A 19274-nucleotide genomic window follows, 5' to 3' on the forward strand; every position below is an offset into this window, starting at 1 on the left:
ACGGGAGGTGTGGTGCCCCAGCGAGGCCACGCGTGCCCGTCGGCCCGCAGAGCAGCCCGCCTTGCAGGCCGCTGTAACCCTATGGTCATTTCCCTTATTTAGGAAGTTAAAAGTCATGCCCAAGCTTCTTTATGTGCTGGATTACAACCATCTCCTCACCCCCTATTTATGCTTGTGAGCAGTTCACACACAACTCCAGCTGACAGACTGGAAAGTGAAGGATTTTGAGGTGCCTGATCTAGAGAAATTAGGTGCTCAGAAATAAATATGTATTTTTTTTTAATTTTTCCTTACCTCCTTCAGCACATAATACAACAGAAGTTAAAGGCCAAATCTATGCAGCTGTGAGATGAAAAAAATCATATATATATATATATAGCAGCAACATGAAATCTAAGACTATTTGGAGCTCCAATAACACATTTATCTACCTTTTATCTTGAAGCTCAGGAACAGATGTCCAGTTTCTTAGTGAAGAAATCTTACCTATGCTCGGAGGCCAAGTTGTCAAGGTAGGTCTTAGGAGGCTAGAAACATGAGCCTTACTCTTCTTATCATTAATCTATCATTCTCTCAGTTTTGTAAGGTAGAGGAAGGATAAAACTACCAAGTTATCTTGTTCTGTGCGAGGAAGATAGGTGTGTATTGGTTGCTTATGGTCAGACAGATTTGCTGACCTTTGCCAGTGGAAAATCCTAATTTATTTCTTACTGCTGGCTCTTCTCACCTGACATTTCCCAATCATTTCATTTCCTATCATTTTGTCTAATGCGAAGCTGGCCTTGTAGTAGTAATGACTTTTACTGATACGTTATTGAACATAAATCTGTATTGATTGAAGTTATTTCTGTGGTTACTTTATGGAATCTAAGACCTACTAAATGACTTAGATGATAAAGCTGCTCTCCATAGCTCTGATCAATGCCCATTAACAGTAATAATTAATGCCTATGTAATTTGTGCAAGCCACCAGCTAAGTGCCTCCAAGCTGGTAGTAACTGATTGACAACAGCAGCGGATTTGGGATGCTCATCCTACACTTCAGCTGAGCATCTCCTGGTAGGCAGACTTGCCTCCACATGTCATTTGGAAGTAGTTTGTATGTCACCAGTGCTACAAAAGCCACAGCTCAGGAGGCTCTGCTTTAGTAAGTGCATTTTGTCTGTACTGCAAAATAGATGTCAACATGTGGAGGCTGTAAGTAAAGGCAACTGGTGCCTGTGCAGCATGCAGTTTTTAATTTGAAAGGGAAACATCTCTTTTCTGGTATAACAACTGGTGAAGAGTCATATAGTTGTTCAAGTACTTGCTGACACTGCTAGAAGTTTACATCAGCACCTACTCTACCATGCCAGTGTGCACAACGTGAGAAAAGTCATCTTCAGAGGTGCTCTTCAACAGAACCAGAATTTTAAATTAGTTTCCTGTTTCAGTATTCCCATGTCCCAATTAAGATCTCAATCTAGTCCTGCTGCTTTGGTAGGTTTTGATCTTTCCATGTCTTACGCACACAAATGTGTTTAAACTGAGAAAAAGTCCCAATGGGACATCTGTGCTGAAATAGTTGTGTAAACCCAGAACAGAGATCTCTCTGACTCTTAATAGACCCCAGACGAGCTAATATGCTTAGAAGACTGACGTTAGGATCCTGCAGGAGTTGGAGGCCAGAAGTTACTAACAGATGGGAAGGTTCCAGCCATCTGTGCATGAGATAAGAGTTTTTTGCTTGGCACCTAGTCTTAAGAAGGGGAGTTTTAATAATTTTATTTTCTTCAGTGGCATGCATTCCTGGCATTTTTAGTACTTGGACTGGCCCTACATATTGTCCACTATATATGGAAATAAAGATTCAGGAGCTTCTTTGTACTGCAGAGAGACACAAATACTGAGGGATAGCAAAGTGGGGTTATTTTGGGGTCAGTGAATTTTATTTTCTCACAGGGAAATTTTACAGCTGAAACAGAATAATTTTTTATTGAAGAAGTTTTTTGGGTATACCATTTCATGAACCACTTGGAAGGATAAGTTCCTTAATGTAGCTTAATCTGCTTAATGCAGCAACCTATATCTTAATTAGAATCGCACAGTTAGTATTTCATGAATTGTATCTGTAGTGGTGCCTTTCCCTTGGAGATAGTGTATGCATTAATCATGGGCAGGACAGCTCAACTAACTTGATTATAAAACTTTCCTTGATGAAGGGTTTAACCTTGTATGCAACTGAAGTCTATCAGTATTTTGTTTAGCTCTCTAAAGTGTAGAATTAATATTTTTTTCACAAAGTTTAATTTAGTTGATTGACATAAGCTGTATCAGAGCAAGATACTTGTCTTGGACAGTAACTGAAGCACAACCTAAAGTAGGAAAAAGTAGAAATTCTTACAGTTAAAAATTTTATAGCTTTATAACTGAGCTGTCTTAACTTGACTGAAAATCCTCCTAGATAACAAAATAAAAAATATTGTACCATCTCTCGCTCCATCTTAGAATATCAAGTCATAATCCAAAATCCCTGTAGGCTTAGGTTTGCTATATACTAGGCAATATTTACTGTTATAGTGCAGATGCTGTTTATTGCAGCAAAAATGCACACTTGCTGGAACAGTTTGTGCTGGATCTCTGAGTGAAATAAACTATGCTAGCAAAGAAGTTGTTCATCACTCTAACATTAGCTATAACGAAATTTTTACTAGTGTAGAAATTTTGCACCAAAAGAAATTCTGCTAGGCTAGTAAAAGCCTCTCTGGTAAAACTGGCCCATATAAGGACATAATCAAAAAGCCTAACCTAGCCCTTCTAATTACAGTGTGGAGAGGAAACCACCCTTATGGTATCCGCACTGTTTTGGAGAGAGGTTAAGGGAGAAAAGTTATTTGGTGCCTGTTGCAGGCAGAGGCAAGCAGAGTTTCAAATCATGTTGCATGTTAAGTTACCTATGAAAGAGGGTTACACAACCAGCTAATATATTTATATATATATACACACACACATATAGGTACAAAATGTTTCACAAATCAAACATTAAATCAAAACATTAAATTGCCTTAGTTACAAAATTGATATATGATCAATATACATACTTAATGAAATTACTGTAAATGTTATGTTTACCATTGCAAATGCAAACCTCTTACATGATAAAGAATTTTACAGTCTTTAGGACTACAGAGAAGGAACTTATGAACTACAGTTAAAACAAAACAAAATGTGCTTCTAAATATTATGTGAAATACTCTGATGCCTAGCTGGTATCTCTTTAACTTCTACTTAGGGGACAAAACTGGGGGACACAATAAACTGGAACCATAACAGAGACCTTTAGGCTGTGTTATACTAGTAATGGGCCAGGAGCGTTCTCCAGCCCTGACACCAAATTGCACAATGCATATGTTTTCATACTGATAAACCTTCCCAGCCCTGAAAAGCAGGTGGCTGCATCAAAATTGCTGTTGAAAGTCTTCCCTGGCCCACACTAATCCCTGAAGCATGTTTGGGCACTATCTGGGAGAATGCTAGTGGGCATGAGCCAAAACTCAGGTGGCAACTTTGCTAGTGATTTAATGGTTATTAAAGTGTGGCAATGTCCAGACTCACGCCATAGTTTACTGGAACACATCTGGCCTTAGACAACACCTGATTTTGAGATTTAACTGTGTATCTCAGGGGAAATTAAAGTTGTTACATTTGTTTCCAAAATCCATGAAGCTTTGCAGTGTCATTGTGAACAAGTACTACCATGAGATGATATTGATACAGTCAATACCTGACAATGTACTGTAATATTGCATAACATTTTGCAAAATTACTATAATTAAAATTTATTTAGAAAATTCAATTACAGTGTCTAAAAGGCCTGATCAGATCCAGATTCCTTTGTGCATGGCACTGTGCAGAAAGAACAATCCTCACTCTTCTGCAATTAAATTTGTAATTGGGCACAAGATACAGTAACAGGTTTAATAAACAGGAAAGAGACATTCTGGATGTACAAAGGGGAAAAAAAAAAAAGAATATTTAGGGTAGCTTCTAACACAGTTACGTTGTTATGACTGTCTTGACTTTTAATTGCGTATTAGAAATTGTAGAACAATGTGCTGCTTTCATTGTAGGCAAGATGATGACAAACTGTTTCTTTTTGTCTAAACACATCACTGAAAAGTGTCACTCTAACAATCATTTTAGATACTAAAATGGATTGAGTTTGTGACTGTCCTTTATTTAAGGGAGCATTTCTTACGCACGGTGCCATGGCTTGAATGGGAATGTTGGCAATTGCGAAGATCTTAACTATACCCTCTAGTTTAACTTCTGATATGACCAGATTGCTGTTTGTATATGTAATGATCCTTATTCTCATGCCATTTATATCTCTGCGGTTTCATCTTTTGTGGCTCTAAGAAGTTTTTGGCCCTAGCTCTGTACTTTTAATCACCACAGAGCAAGTAGGTTACTGTGAGGCAGGTACGCATCATCTGACAACCCCGATGCTGGGTCTCAGTGGGTCTTTAAGATGCTCTGGCTGCCTTCCTGGCTGTGAACGTAGCCCTTCAGCAGGGAGTGTCCATTGTAAGTCTTTTGTAACATGGGAGAAAAATCCATCCTGCCAAGACACCACTTGCTTGTGTGGCATATGGTTAGCCCGCAAAATGAGAGGGCTACTGCACTGGCAGTACTACAGAGTGCTCAGAGAGGGACAAGATGCAAGTGTGTAGGAAGGGAGAGATGCTGAGTTTTCACCAGCAGCATCACAAACAGGTTGCTCTCAGGATGATTTTGGGGGTGCACAAATACAGTGGTGAGCTCATCTTGGGAGTGTGACAGGTCAGATCAACTCTTTATTATACATGTTTTATAGGAGCTGTCTATAAAGCTGTGGACTGTTAAAACTGTCTCTTCCTTCTCATGTTTGAAAATAACACCTTTGAAGTCTTAGAGACAGACAATGTTGGAGGTTTGTAGATGTTTATTTCCTGCTAAACAGTGACATATCCATTTGGAGATCCTAGGATTGGAACAACTTCTTTGAATTCACTGTGTGTCTCATGTTTTAGTTTAAACTCGGTGTAATACCTCTGACAACAATACAGAATAAAACCACTATCATGGTTTAACCCCGGCCAGCAACTAAGCATCACACAACGGCTCGCTTGCTCCCCGCCCCCAGCAGAATGGAGGAGAGATTCAGAAGGGTAAAAGTGAGAAAACTCATGGGTTGAGATAAAGACACTTTAACAGGTAAAGCAAAAGCTATGCATACAAGCAAAGCAAGACAAGGAATTCATTCCCCACTTCCCATGGGCAGGCAGGTGTTCAGCCATCTCCAGGAAAGCAGGGCTCCATCATGGGTAACGGTGACTTGGGAAGACAAACGCCATCAGTCTGAACGTCCCCTTCTTCCTCCTTCAGCTTAACATGCTGAGCATGACATCATATGGTATGGGATATGCCTTGGGTCAGTTGGGGTCAGCTGTCCCGGCTGTGTCCCCTCCCAACTCCTTGTGCCCCCCCAGCCTCCTCGCTGGTGGGGTGGTGTGAGAGGCAGAAAAGGCCTTGGCTCTGTGTCAGCACTGCTCAGCAGTAGCTAAAACATCCCCGTGTTACCAGCACTGTTTCCAGCACAAATCCAAACCACAGCCTCATACTAGCTACTATGAAGAAAATTAACTGTATCCCAGCCAAAACCAGCACAACCAGTGATGGGGCCACTGTTTCCTGTTTCCTGATATACTTTCAGAGCACATATGGAAAGACAATGCCACATAGAACCATGCAATCATATATAAATAGGCTCTTTCAGAAAGAATGGAACTAAGCAAGCTTGGTGTCCTGATTATTTCTATTCACTGCTCTGTAGTTTCACCCTCCCAGCGCAATAACCTGAGCCTACTTCCCTCTGTGCCTTTCCTGACGTCTGTTTGGGCAAGAGACGCTGTGTGCTGTGGTTAATCCAGTTGTGTGTGCAAGCAGGCTGGCCATCAAGTGCATGTGCCCACTGCCAACTGGCTCATGCTAAGGTAATACATGCTGCTGTGTTCTACCTACTTTTCCCATGCTCAGGGAACTAATTTGAGTCTCCTTCCTATATCCAGATACTGGTGTTAAAGAAAATTAGAGGAACTTAATCACTTTGGGCTATATTAGGCTTACTTGAGAGGTGTACTATTACATGCTCCAAGGCCATGGTCCCTTGACTGACCCGAACAGATGCCTTTGGAGCATCATTTAGATGCCATCAAACACAATTTTTTAATATTTACTTTCTATGAAAACTGAACTGCAGGAAAAAGGACAGGTGCATACCCAGGTTTCTTCACAGTATGAACTGGGATGTAGCTGAGTTGTCTACCTTTATGAAGAAACCGGGGAATGCTCTAAGATTTCCTAATCCACAGAAAGCCCTTGAAATTTTCTTTCTTTCTTTCATTGAAATTGGCCGATTAGTTTGAAAGAAAGGCACAGAGCATGGTTTCACAAGAAACCTGGTTAAAATCAGATAATGCTGGTGGTATTGTGAGAACTTCTGCATAATTTCAAATAAGTTAGTTTTTAGACTACTATGAAAAATACATTGTGCAATGGAAAACAAGAAAAAAATAATGACTTTTAAATAAAGTTACTATAGGCAAATAAGAATAAGAAAGAAGGTGTATAACAATGATGTAAGTCAGGGCTTGCTTGAGATTGCTTGTAAGTATTCAGAATCACAGACCATCCTTTTCCTTACCTGCACAAACTGTTTTTGTAGCTTTATTATACAAGCATTATAGAAATACAGGGCTAGAGGGGGCTTCAAGAAATCCCATAGTCCAAACCACTACATTCAGTGAGGATCTTTGATAACTGGAGTCTTACTGTAACTATCAGCACCCCTTGCAGGCATGAAGGTGCTTTCAGCTGCTAAGCTGCTGCTCTGGCACTAATGGCAGCTGCTGGGTTCCCAGGCTGACGTCGGTACCCTGCTACCGCCCTCCTGAAACGAATCCAAAACCTCTTCTTCATCCACAGCTCCCCGGGAGGGAGAGGGAAAGGAAATCCACTTTGGTTTTAACAGCTGGCACTGAACAGAGGAGGGAGTTATAAATAAATAGAAATAAAGAATGAGGGCATGTGACTAAAGCCACGAAGGTCACTTTTTGGTATGCCAACAGATGAGCAATGCTCATGAATGTGTAGACATGATGATGATGTTAAAAGAGGCTCATTTGAATTGGGATTCAGGAGGATCCTCTATTTAAATCCTGTCTGAGCTACTGACAGGCTGCATGACCTTCTAGAATATATGGAGCCCCATGGGTCAAATTGGTCCTCACTGCAACCGAATTGACTACAATGGAATTATTCTGGGAGTGAACTTGATTTCTCAGACATCAGTCAACACAGCTGGTTCAGTGAATATATGAAAGAAAGCAGCAGAGACGTCACTGGAAAACAGATCCATCTGAGCTGAGTCTTTTCGTCTTGGCAAAACTAGAGCAGAACTGCACAATTATTACTTAAAATGCATAAATAATTGTCGATGGTGGTTTATTGACAATGTAAACTCTATGAAGGTAACAAAGACTTTTTTTCAAGGTAATTAGCATTTTCTTTTTCAAAGAGGATGTAATTATGTATGTTATAACTTGGAAGATAACTGATGCATTTTTAAATATTCTGGTACAGATAGTTTTTTCTTAAAAAAACTTATAAATGACACAAGCACAATGCTTCACAATGGTAAGCTTCTTCCACAGAAAAATCAGATAACAAAATAATGGTGTTAATTAATAAAAGATAATTGTTATTAAAAGTACTTAAACAACATAAGCATAGGATAAAACTACCCCTAAAACGGAAAAAAAAAAAAAAAGAAAAAAAAGAAAAGATTGGTTCTAAGCTTCCTGCTTCCTGGGATGGGAGCTTTTAGAAACCACAACTTTTATGGATTTTAGAGTAGATAAAGAACAAGTGACTTGCTTCTTTGTAGCAAATGAAGTGAGGGACTGATGTTCTCTTCCTGATGTTTAACTCCACTATTTATGTTTAATCACAGAAGTACTGGAAATTTCAAATGGGATTTCCCCTTGTTTCACCAGGACCTCTACAAAGGTAGGAGAAGGTTTCTTTAGAGTTGCAATGAAGTTCAATCGTGAGCATGTTTTCAAGCCCAGATGAAAGGACACCAAATCCTAGTGTCTGTGTACCTGTGGCACAGGGAGAACTTTGGGGAGTTTAGAAAGTCAATATAAAAAGACCTAGACAAAATGGTGGTTTACAGAGCAATTGCAAGAGATATTCTCCAGCACAGATAAAGCTGAAGAAAGGGTTCTTCTCTTGTCCCTGCCATTCCTGTCATTTAAACAAAATGAGCAGTTACAAATCAAAGGGTTCTTTTATCCCAGCTGCTCATGTGGTAAGAAGTATTTACAAAACACAAAGTAGAACAACCTTAATAAAAATAATTTTCCGGTTTCATGTATGCTGTACTGTTCTTCTACCAGAGAGACCCTAATTCTAGGTAAATCAAGACTGAGATTTAACAAGTAGGTGAAAAAACCCCACCTTGGTATAATTTAAGAAAACTTGGAGAGGTGACACTGGTACATTTTTTCCTCCTTTTTCATGCCAATTTAGTAATGAAGACAATGGAGTTGCTTCTTAGACATGATTAAAAAAAGATCTGAAAGGGGTTTTCCAGTTCATCCTCTTGCTTCAGAGCAGAATCCACTCTATCTAATCAGGTCCTGACAGATATTTGTTCAACCTGACCTTGAAAATTTGCAGTCATGCTGATTCTTCAGACCTCTCCACAGTGAGCTACTGCACAGCATTCCTTACAGTTCAAAAGCTTTTTGTAAAATATAACTTAAATCTTCAAGTTGCAATTTAAGGCTGTTATTTCTTGCTGTATCAGTAGACGTGATGAACAGTTTGTATCTCTGCAATACTTTTTATGTGTTTGAGAACTGATATCATATCTTCCCTCAATCCTCTCATTGCTAGACAAAACAAATGAATTCTTTCACTCTTACCTCATGGGTCACATTTTTTTACACCTCTGAAAATTACATGGCTCTACCGTGGTTTCTTTATTGGTCTTTCTTCAAGCAAGATGCCCAAAAATGGATGTTGTACTCCAGCTGAGGTCTTATCAGTGCTGATTTAAACACAATCTTACTTCATGTGTCTTTTATAGAGCTGTTTATACATCCCAGTGTGAAGTCTGCTTCTTTTACAACAGTATGACAGCACTGGCTTGTTCAGTTTATGATGCAATACTACCCCTAGATGCTTTTCTGAGGGGTGTACTGCTTACCAATAACACTCTATCACCTTCCTGTGCAGCTGATTATTCTTTAAAATAATACCTTACATCCTGCCATCTTGAACAATATCCTGTTTTTTCAGACTATTTCTCTTGTTTGTTACCATTCTGTGTCCTGATGTCTCCCCTATGACACAATGTAGATGTGCACTCATACCATTTAGGTCGCTGCATTAAGACCACATGACAGATTCACTTTCCCGTCTCCTGAGGAATGGCCATGCACCCCTCATGAAGGATGTCATGGGGCAGAACTACCACAATTTATGCATGGCGCGACCACTCCCTGCCCGCTTCTGTGTGGCTCTCAGGAGAAGACAAAAGGGAGTGGGGAGAGATGGGGGAATTTGCAAGGAAAATTGAATCTGGTCCCTAGATAAATCCAGAGTATTTACTTCACTTGCTTCCTGCAAGACCAGGTAGGAGCCTTATTACAGTCAACATATGAAGCATCTATTGCTTCTCCTTAATCTGCAAGGCCTAGTCCCAGTTCTGGAACATTGCTTTTAATAGGTTGTTTTCTCATAAAACCACATTACCTGTTACTTATCACCATAGGATTACAGGGTAATTTAGTTTGAAAGGGACCTCAGGTGGTCTCTAGTCCAACCCCCTGCTCAAAGCTGGGTCAGCTATGAGTTCAGATCAGACTTTATCCTGTTGGATTTTGAAAACCTGCAAGAGTGTTGACTTCACAAGCTCTCTAGACAACCAGTTCCACAGCTTAACTGCCTCATGGTGAAAATGTTTTCCCTTAAATCCAGTTTGAATCTCTCTTATTTCAACTTATGCCCATTGTCTGTAATTCTTCCACCATACAGCACTTTGAAGAGCCTGGCTCCATCTTCTTGATAACCTCCTCTTTGCTATTATATAGATGCTTAGGAATACTTTATTTTTTCTGTTATTTGGCAAAAGGAACTAAAAGGCAAAGAACTGCCTTTCCTGAATTCCTGAGATTTGGATTCTGCCTTTTTTTACATTTGTATACTTGACTATTTCTTTTCTTATGTAACTTATGCATTCCTTATTTAGAGAGGGAATGAAGCTGTTACTTCTGCGAACTGGTAGAGAAAGGTCAAGGGAGTTATATCAGGCTGACACAATTTAGAACATTTCATTTATCTAAGTTATCTTTGTCTGTTCTTCCCTTTCTAAATTACAAATCAAAGCAAGGCATCACACACAAGCATTTGCAGAAGTCAAAGCAAGGAGGTAAAAAAAAGAGACATTAGGAAGCATTTCTTTACTGAGAGGGTGGTCAAACACTGGAAGAGACTTCCTAGAGAGGTGGTCGATGCCCCCAGCCCGCCAGGGTTTAAGAGGCATTTGGACAATGCCCTTAATAACAGGCTTTAGCTTTTGGTCAGCCCTGAAGTGGTCAGGCAGTTGGACTAGATGATAGTTGTAGCTCCTTTCCAACTGAAATATTCCATTCCATTCCATTCCACTCCATTCCATTCCATTCCATTCCATTCCATTCCATTCCATGTTCTGCTTGTGAGTGTCGGCCACTGTTTTGTGCAAGTCAAGTCATCTGTTTAAAGACAGGTACTTTGAATTAAATCAGAGCGTCTCACTGACTGTGCTGAACTTTGATTCAGGCCTTTAGAAGTCTTTGGCTGTAAAGATTAGATAACAAATCTTAACTACACACTTAGTTCCCAGTACTTTATTGCAAACTGTGTAGATGGGTTTTCCGTATTCAAATATACATGATTTGGGGTAGATTTTATGTAGGCAGAGAGAGTCAATCCATACATTTCTGAGAAATGTATGAGGACTTTACATGGATAAAATAAAAATCGCATGTAAATGCCACATATTCTTTCTTTTATTTATCCAGAAGCTGCTGAACACTTTGAAAAACAGTAAAAAAAATAGTTTCAAGAAGCTTTGGGGAGTTTAGAGTTTCTTAATAAATCTCCTGTGATCAACTTATATGTATAATTATACTAAAAATTACTCCTAGTGCTTAACTTGTAATTCAAAAAGAAAAGACAGAAACATAAATAATCTGTCTGGTAGAAAGCCAAGACTAGAAAATACAGGTTATGATAGGGGAAAAAAAAGTCAAAAGCAATGAGATTTGTGCACTGTGCAGCTGGCAGTAAGTTCTAAAGCTTTCTGGTTTTATTTTTTTATACCTGATTTGAGAAAAATGTTTCAGGGTAAAAGAAATACATTACATATAGTACAAAAAGTAGATCTGCCAGTTTTAATAGACTAGCAGGGTGACTGATAGAAACACATGAGATTATGGCTAATGCTTAAAGTAGTTCAACCACTATCCAATACCATCGATGCAATAACTTCAGCCAGCTAGAAAGTAACTGCCCATCCCCTAATTCTGTTGAATCTACTTAGTAGTAGTGACTTGGATTCCTATTCCAAACCTTCTTTCGTTCCACATACTACAGCTCATCTGCTATGAAGACCATGTCATGTTTCACAATGCCTCTTAGGTAGATCTCTTAAGCATCTCATATTACCCCAGTTCTTCCTTATGTACTTAGTTAAATGGCATTTTCAAAGAAAAAAATATAAAATCCAGAGGTACACTACTCTTATGCCTCCCAGTCGGAATCTGAAGTTCCAAAAGTAAATGTTGAAACGTGTTTAAGGCATACTGGAGCTTTATGCACGTGCATCAATTTGAATGTGTTCTGGACGTTTCAAACTTAATGCTTGTCCACAGACCAACTCAGTAACGTACATGCACTGATGGTTTTCTGAGCATATGTGGCTCAAGTTGCATGGCTTTGGTGAAGGAGATCGAAGGTATTTTGAAGAATCACAGTGGGCATACCATACAGAGAAGACTTCTGCGTGTACAGTGTCTGGGATTAGCAGAAGTTTGGCAGCCTGCTTGGAGTTACTGCTCTGCACCAGCTGCCAAACATCTGGAAGTTAGTAGAAAAATGTAGGAAAGTGGTAGGGAAGAAAATGACCAGCAAAAGCAGCTGTCTTCCACAAAAAATGGTAGGTCTGGCAATCTGGGCTATAATAGGATTTGAGAAAGGCCTGGGACATAGAGCACAGTGGGTTTGAAAAGCTCCACAAATTGTTTTCTTCAGAGAACTATAAAAAAGGCCAATGAATCTGAAATCAGTTTGAAAAAAGATTTTCAGCAGTATGCACCACTAAACTCAGTGCAATCAGATTGTTACCTTGAAATTTAAAAGTTTAAATATCAACTTTAGCAAGTTAGCTGCTTATGCAAGCAGAAATATCCAACCAATGTTATCTCATCTCACATTCCCAAACTCCTTCTGCTGGCTTCTCAGGTTATAAAAGCTCCAACTTTCTCTTTGCCAGCCATCTGTCAACACCCTTAGCTTTTCCCTTGAAAACTTCTACAGCGTGGTTATTTGTTTCACAAAAATCAGCACAAAATACAGAGGTTTGAACCCTGAATATGTGTACACATCAAAAAATAAACTTACTGTAATATAAATAACACAAGGAATACTCCAGTGATTGCTTTATTTGTATTTAATTAATGACAAGAACTCACTATTTAAGTAAAGATGCTGCAGAATTTCCAGCCTGTTGCATTAAAATGCTGGAGCCCCTTACAGAATGTAAGTTCAACTTGTTGTGCCTTTGAGCAAATGCATTTATAATCTGCATAATATCCTCTAATAATTTAATAAAATAGATGGATCAGATGTTCAGATAAGGGAAGCCTGGGATGAGCTACTAGCCTGAAGCTCAGGATAAGATTTGTTTTGCCTGAAGGTAGCTACCTAGAAGTTGGGTATCTTCACTCTGCTAAACTAGTCATTTGTTCCTGTGTGTTTACCGGGAGAGAGAATTACCACCAGGAGACATTTCTTAGTAACCATCCTAAGAGAGGTGTCCAGAGTACAACAGATAACCCACATTTTGGAGGTGCCTGTTTCTCTCCTCTGCCTATTGAGAGAGCGTAGAGAACTAGTTGTATACAGCTGGAATTAGGTGTGATAAGTGATGCCACCTTAGTACGTGTGTGCAGGGCAGGCCTACAGCACACAGAGGTGAGCAAGGACTTGAGTTTGGCCAGTCCGCAATAGCATCATGGACCCCAGATTGTCTACAACATCATGGCAATCAGTCCAGGCTATAAAACCAGCTAAGAAGCTGGGTAGAGCTGTAAAGCCGCATGCTTATATACATTGCTTCCACAGTTAAACTGCAACAGGGAACGGTGGTAGCTAAACAAAACCTGCCCTGGATCTATGACTCTTTTGGGTATGTCTATATTCACACTGTATTAATATCTATATAAAACTACATGGTCCGCAGCCTGTGTTTGCTAATGCTTACTTAAGCATTACTGAGATTATAGGGATTAGAGATTGAGAAAACAGGGTTTAAGAGAGGAGATAAAAGAGAAAGCTCAGTTATGTGGATATTAGAATAGCCTGTAACTGTACATTTACTAAATTATAAGCTGTGACAAGTAACATTAACAGCATTTTTGTGTAAGAGAAAATCTACTCTCCTTCCACAGATTGTGAAGAAAAGCTGCTTGCAGCATTGCTACCTGAACGATGTCTGAACAGAGGAAGAAGGAATCACAGAATCAAAGAATGGTGGCTGTCTTGGCTGCCTGTTCAGGTGCCAAATGCTAATCTTTTCAGTAATTCCATTCATTTCATTTTTCACTACCTGTGTTAATTTCTACTGAATTATACTAGAAACTTGCGTGACCTTTTGGAATCCTAGAATGGTTTGGGTTGGAAGGGACCTGAAAGACCATTTAGTTCCAAGCCCCCTGCCATGGGCAGGAACACCCTCCACTAGACCAGGTTGCCCAAAGCCCCATCCAACCTGGCCTTCAACACTTCCAGGGATGGGGCATCCACAGCTTCTCTGGGCAACCTGTTCCAGTGCCTCACCACCCTCACAGTGAAGAATTTCTTCCTAATACCTAATCTAAATCTACCCTCCTTCAGCTTAATTATTTTCTGGAGAAAATATTTTGCTAAAGTGACCTTTTCTTAAAATGAGCAGAAGGTTGAAATAAATGTTGGAGTTTTGGGAACTCATCCACCATGAAATCAGAATAATGATATAAAACAATGCACCTGTATGTAGTTATATTCAAAGGAAGGTACGGAAATGACACTTGTATAGAATGCCAACAGAAGCACTAAAAAAGGACTGATTTCTAAGATACTTGTTCGGTAGTGAGCCTGCTAAAAGGCAAAAGGAAACCTATCTGTTTTGTTGCATCAGATGAACTTACCCACAAGAGTTTCCTATTGAGTTACTGCATCAGGCTGAATCTTTCATTTGGCATGTTCTTCTTGAAAAAGTGCTGTTAGGAACTGTCCAAACTCCTATTTATCTTCCTGATAAAAGGCTTCCTAAGTCAGGTAGTAACTAGTTTGGTACTTACGCCAGGTCCCTCTTTCTTAAGTCAGTGCATAAATACCTATGACAAAAAGAACTGCATGCAGACAGAATACTGTAATATTCCCTCAAGAAAGTTTTTGATCAGCAGCTTCAAAAGAGTGCTCTGCTAATGAGCAACTGAAATGTTATAAATTCAGCTAATAGTCTTTATGTTAATTTAGACAGTCTTCCTTGCAGCTCGAGAGTACAAAAGACCAGTGTCAGTGGCCTGTAGGCCCTTGCAGTTGCTACTCAGTGATTAACCATGGGAAAGAAAAGCTATTTGCAATTTAATTAGCTGGTGCATAACCTATAGGTAATACTGATAAAAATAATCAGCTAGATGCCAGTGAGCAGCTGGCGTGAAAATCGGACAACATAGTGTCTATAAGGTTTGATTTGTATTCTCAAAACAGCTTTATTCACAAAAAAACCACTCCTCTGCAAAAAAAGTATTGTTTCTTAAACCCATGTTTTTAGGCTCGTTTGAATTCTGCTTGCTTGGCTAAGCTAAAGCCAATTCCTAGCAGCAGGATTTCAGCATATTCATTAACTGCAATACTATATCATTGCTTTAACAACGTAGTGGATTGTAAATAAACAGTGAACGTGATGACTCTACAAAAAGCCAACACAGCACTAACCAGTACTTTAGCTGAAGGCAATTTCAATTGTTAAAGCTTTTACTGTGTGCTGGTTTCAGCATTTTTGAAGGTCTTTTTCCTGAGTAGTGTTTTCCGATGCTCCGTTGCTGTGGCCTCTTGCCTGGGGTTGAATAATCAACCTGTAATTCAGGATAGCTCTTCCAGACTGCTACTATAGTAACCGGATCATGATAGTGTGTCTTGCTGATATGAACTTTTTCTTTATTTCAGAAGCAATATTTTATCTATACAATTGAAAGAAAAACCTTGCAATATGATCATGCTCTCTTTGCTCATATCAAGATCACCATGTTAGTTCAGTTACAGCAGCGCTGATTTCAGAGTATTGTGTTCAGCCCCTATGTTGGCACATGATTATATACATATCAGGTATGTATATGCAGATTTCTGATTTATATCACTTTCGCTGCTACTACATGGAATTGGTTTATAAAGTAGAAGTATTATTCTAGAAGCAACCAGCTAGATCTATGAGTGCTGGAACCAGCTCAATCTTTTTTTTTTTTTTTCATATTGGGTATTTGTAGAGCCTCTCCCCGTGTGAGTGAACTGATACTGCAGCCTTCTCAGCTGGTGGTTCCTGGCTGCTCACTTTGATGAGACACAGGACTGGCCTTATTTTTGAGATCTACGTGTCAAGTTTGGTTGATATTGTACAATAATGAGCACGGAAACCTCATGTCCTCAGAAAACCAGTTGGAATTGTACAATGCAGGTGGTATATTACTACTGGTTTTGGTGGAGTTCCTGACAAGTTTGAAGGGTAAAGCCTGCTTAAAAACCGAAAGTGCCATTTGGTCCTTTTCCAGAAACCTGTTTACGAGGGATGCTAATCTGAAATAGCTACTTAGTGTAAAATGTAACCCATACTTAGGATGAAATCTGGAGTCTGGATTTGAAGGAACCAGACTGTCATCCTGAGAATCTCACCTGTATCATCTACCCATTTCATAAGGCTCCATGGCATCCTGAACTTGGCGGGCAACTATTTATTTATCATGCTGATGACTGCAGGATAAATAAGGACATCGTTTGTATAGAACTCCCCCCTGCTAATCCTGGCCCTTCTACTTCATTGTTGCTTGAGACTGGACGTATAAGAACTATGAAGAAAGGTCTCATTTTCTCCATCTGGAAGCTGCAGATAATACTCTTTACCTAAACCAGAGGGATGTTGTGAGCACTCATGGTTATAATAGTCCATTTCTAAATAATGTCATTGTAAAAAGAGATTGTTGAAACCATCTAAAAAGTAGTGTTTTGTAAGAGTTTAGTGGTGAATGTTTATCTATTCAGCTCATACTATTAGAACACCAGTATTTGGGTTTTTTTAAATTGTATTTTTAGCTGAATAATAACATTTCTTGATTTAAAGTTGCATCTCTAATGACCTTTGCTGGATGCTAAACTTTAGATTGCATTTACATATGAGACACTGCTATTTTGTTAAGTAGGAGACATATTATGAGGATAATCAGTTTATCTTAAGCTGTAATTCTATGTCTAGCAAGGATTCAAATTTCTAGGATGGAGGATGGCTAACGGCTTAGTGAAGTCTGGTAAAACATCTTTGAGATAAATCCCAGCATAATGAGATCAGTTAGATCTAACTGGAAAATGGGAGAGAAGCTTAATTTTAATTTTCAAATGCACAGTTTGGTGCTTTGCTTTTTTATTTTACAACTTGACAGAGCTATATCTGAAATTAAAAAAATGCTGGAACTGGATGGATCTTTTGAATATGCATAAACTAAAAGGGAGAAACTAACTAAAAACAAAAAAAAGAGAAGTAGCTAGCTTCATGTAAGGTTAGATTTTCTACTCCACGGAAACTAATTTGCCTCCAATGTAAATTCTCTGGTGAAAGGATGTGCACACTTTGCAGCTGCAAGATGCTTCTTACATGGGTTATGTGGGTACGAAAATAGCACAGGCAGCAAAATAACAGTAACAATCATTTCAGTCACAGAGATTGCATACACAATCAAGGGGTCCTTGTCAAATTAGGTAGCATCTGGTTTCTTGGCATTTAGGTTTGTATTTTAACTAATGTGTTAACAATAGTTTCCACTTTTATTTTTAAATGTATGCAGTATATCATGCTTTTGTGTTTTACTATTTTCATGCAATTACTGTCCTCGTGACAGAAACTGGACAGGCCTTGCTGCAGGATTAAAACTGCTGTTGAAGCACACAGTGTATGAAGTGGGAGTGCAAACTTTTTAGGGCAGTCAGTACATTTTCATTCTGAACTCCAAAGGGAATAACAACTTGCCTACACACACAAAATATTCCAGAAACGCTATACATTTAAAATACAATTGCTTTTTCTGAAATTGCTCCATGTCTTAGAGTCTGAGAAGGTAAATCACACTGAATAGCCTCCTCAAGCTTTAGCCTCTAAGCCAGCTCAGGAGCTCCTAACCACCATCACTGTCATTTCTGAGTCACAGTAGTTTTGTCACCTAAAATCTGCATGTGACTGATCAACATTTCAGGGGGAAGAGAACACCATTTCTGACAGCTCTTGTGAATCAACTCTGAGTAACAGGACGTTGGCAGATGTAGGAGACAGCTCACACTGAGCAGAAGGATCCTCAGGTCCCACCATTTTTGAGACCCAGTGTGGAAGTAGAGCCCAGAGCAAGAGACAGAGAGACCAAGGGCACTCATCAACTCAGCACTGAGCTCCTTCAGAAACTGGCTGTATCTATTAAAAAAGAAAGCACAGGGGGCACAGAAGGCAGGTGCTGAAGGACCTGGGGAAACCCAATACTGCATCTGGAGCCAGTCTCATCCTTCTGGTCATCTGCTGAGAGCCCAGCTTTCTCTTTCTTTTTTGGAGCAGAGCAAGTCATCAGTAGGGAAGGTTTGTAGTGTCTGTGCTGAGGCAGAGGATGTCAGAAGTACTATACTACGATCTGAGTCAAAGGGGAGTTCCAGGGTTAGGAAAATAGTCTCAAAACCCAGTGCCTTCCCTCCAGCATATGTAGTACCTGTTTTTTTAAAACAGTATTTTGTTGCTTTGTATTGTGTCATACTTAACACACTGTGGGACTCGGACAAATAACAGAATTTCACCTCTGTTTATCCTTAATTTTTGAGGTATACTTGATTAGCCAAGTGAAAAGCTCGTTAACTCCAGGAAAAAAAGTAAAAATTTTAAACAGGAAGTAAAAACTGACAGCACTGCTTTCTGCATGTCTATACCTATTTATCTACAGCCATACACTCCAAGCATGCTCAGGAACAATCTTTGGCACTGAAATGAAGCTGCCTCTGCTGGTACATTGCTAGAACTTTTCCCAGCCCAAACTTGGCTCTTGTCAAGCACCACTCCCAGCAGCCTTTCTCAACCCACCCCGCATCTGGGAGGGGCCGTTCCCAGCAGACAGTTTGCACAGGGCTGTGCCGTGTTGGGAGCTGAGCAGTTCACCGGCGTTGGCACGGGTGAAGCATTGCATTTACTAGCGTCGATGAAGCCTTCCCACCCCTAACAGTCCAGTCTCTTAGATACGCTGCATACATTCAGAATGCTGCTTAAAACAAGACTTTAGATTATTTTATTGTTTCAGTCTCTGGATTTCCCCAGTTAGGGTGGATCTGTCTCAGCACCCTCAATTAGCAATACTGAAATAGCCTATTTCAATGCTGTGTGGAAACACGTGGACGAAGGAAACTTAGCAGGCGGTAAGTTCAGCCCACAGACGTTCACAAGCTAACTGAAGAAATGCAGGACTTTGTGGTTACTTAAACTGGCAATAATGATTTATTGAGAGGAAAAGTGCCTTTCCTGAATTGTGCTGCTCTGTGGAGCAGAGTTAGAAGAGCAAGGCAATTAAAACCTAGGCTTGTTTTGCAGTTTGTAATTAGCCAGCTCTGGAATAGTTCAGTTTGACAGTGGTTTGTTGGAGCATCCCACT

General features: G+C 39.6%; 1 long non-coding RNA gene across 2 annotated transcripts; it reads left to right on the forward strand.

The window, feature by feature from the left end:
• The first annotated feature begins 5748 nt into the window (after positions 1-5748).
• On the forward strand, positions 5749-17718 carry LOC142598381 (uncharacterized). 2 transcript variants are annotated; one of them, XR_012832632.1, is made up of 5 exons: positions 5749-6014; positions 8033-8088; positions 13800-13906; positions 15562-15720; positions 15879-17718. It is a non-coding gene; the product is annotated as an uncharacterized LOC142598381 (long non-coding RNA). The 2 variants fall into 2 exon arrangements; XR_012832631.1 differs by lacking the exon at positions 5749-6014 and having other exon boundaries at positions 7199-8088.
• The last annotated feature ends 1556 nt before the right edge of the window (positions 17719-19274 follow it).

This window comes from Balearica regulorum, chromosome 1 (genome assembly GCF_011004875.1).
Source record: "Balearica regulorum gibbericeps isolate bBalReg1 chromosome 1, bBalReg1.pri, whole genome shotgun sequence".
Lineage (NCBI taxonomy): Eukaryota > Metazoa > Chordata > Aves > Gruiformes > Gruidae > Balearica > Balearica regulorum.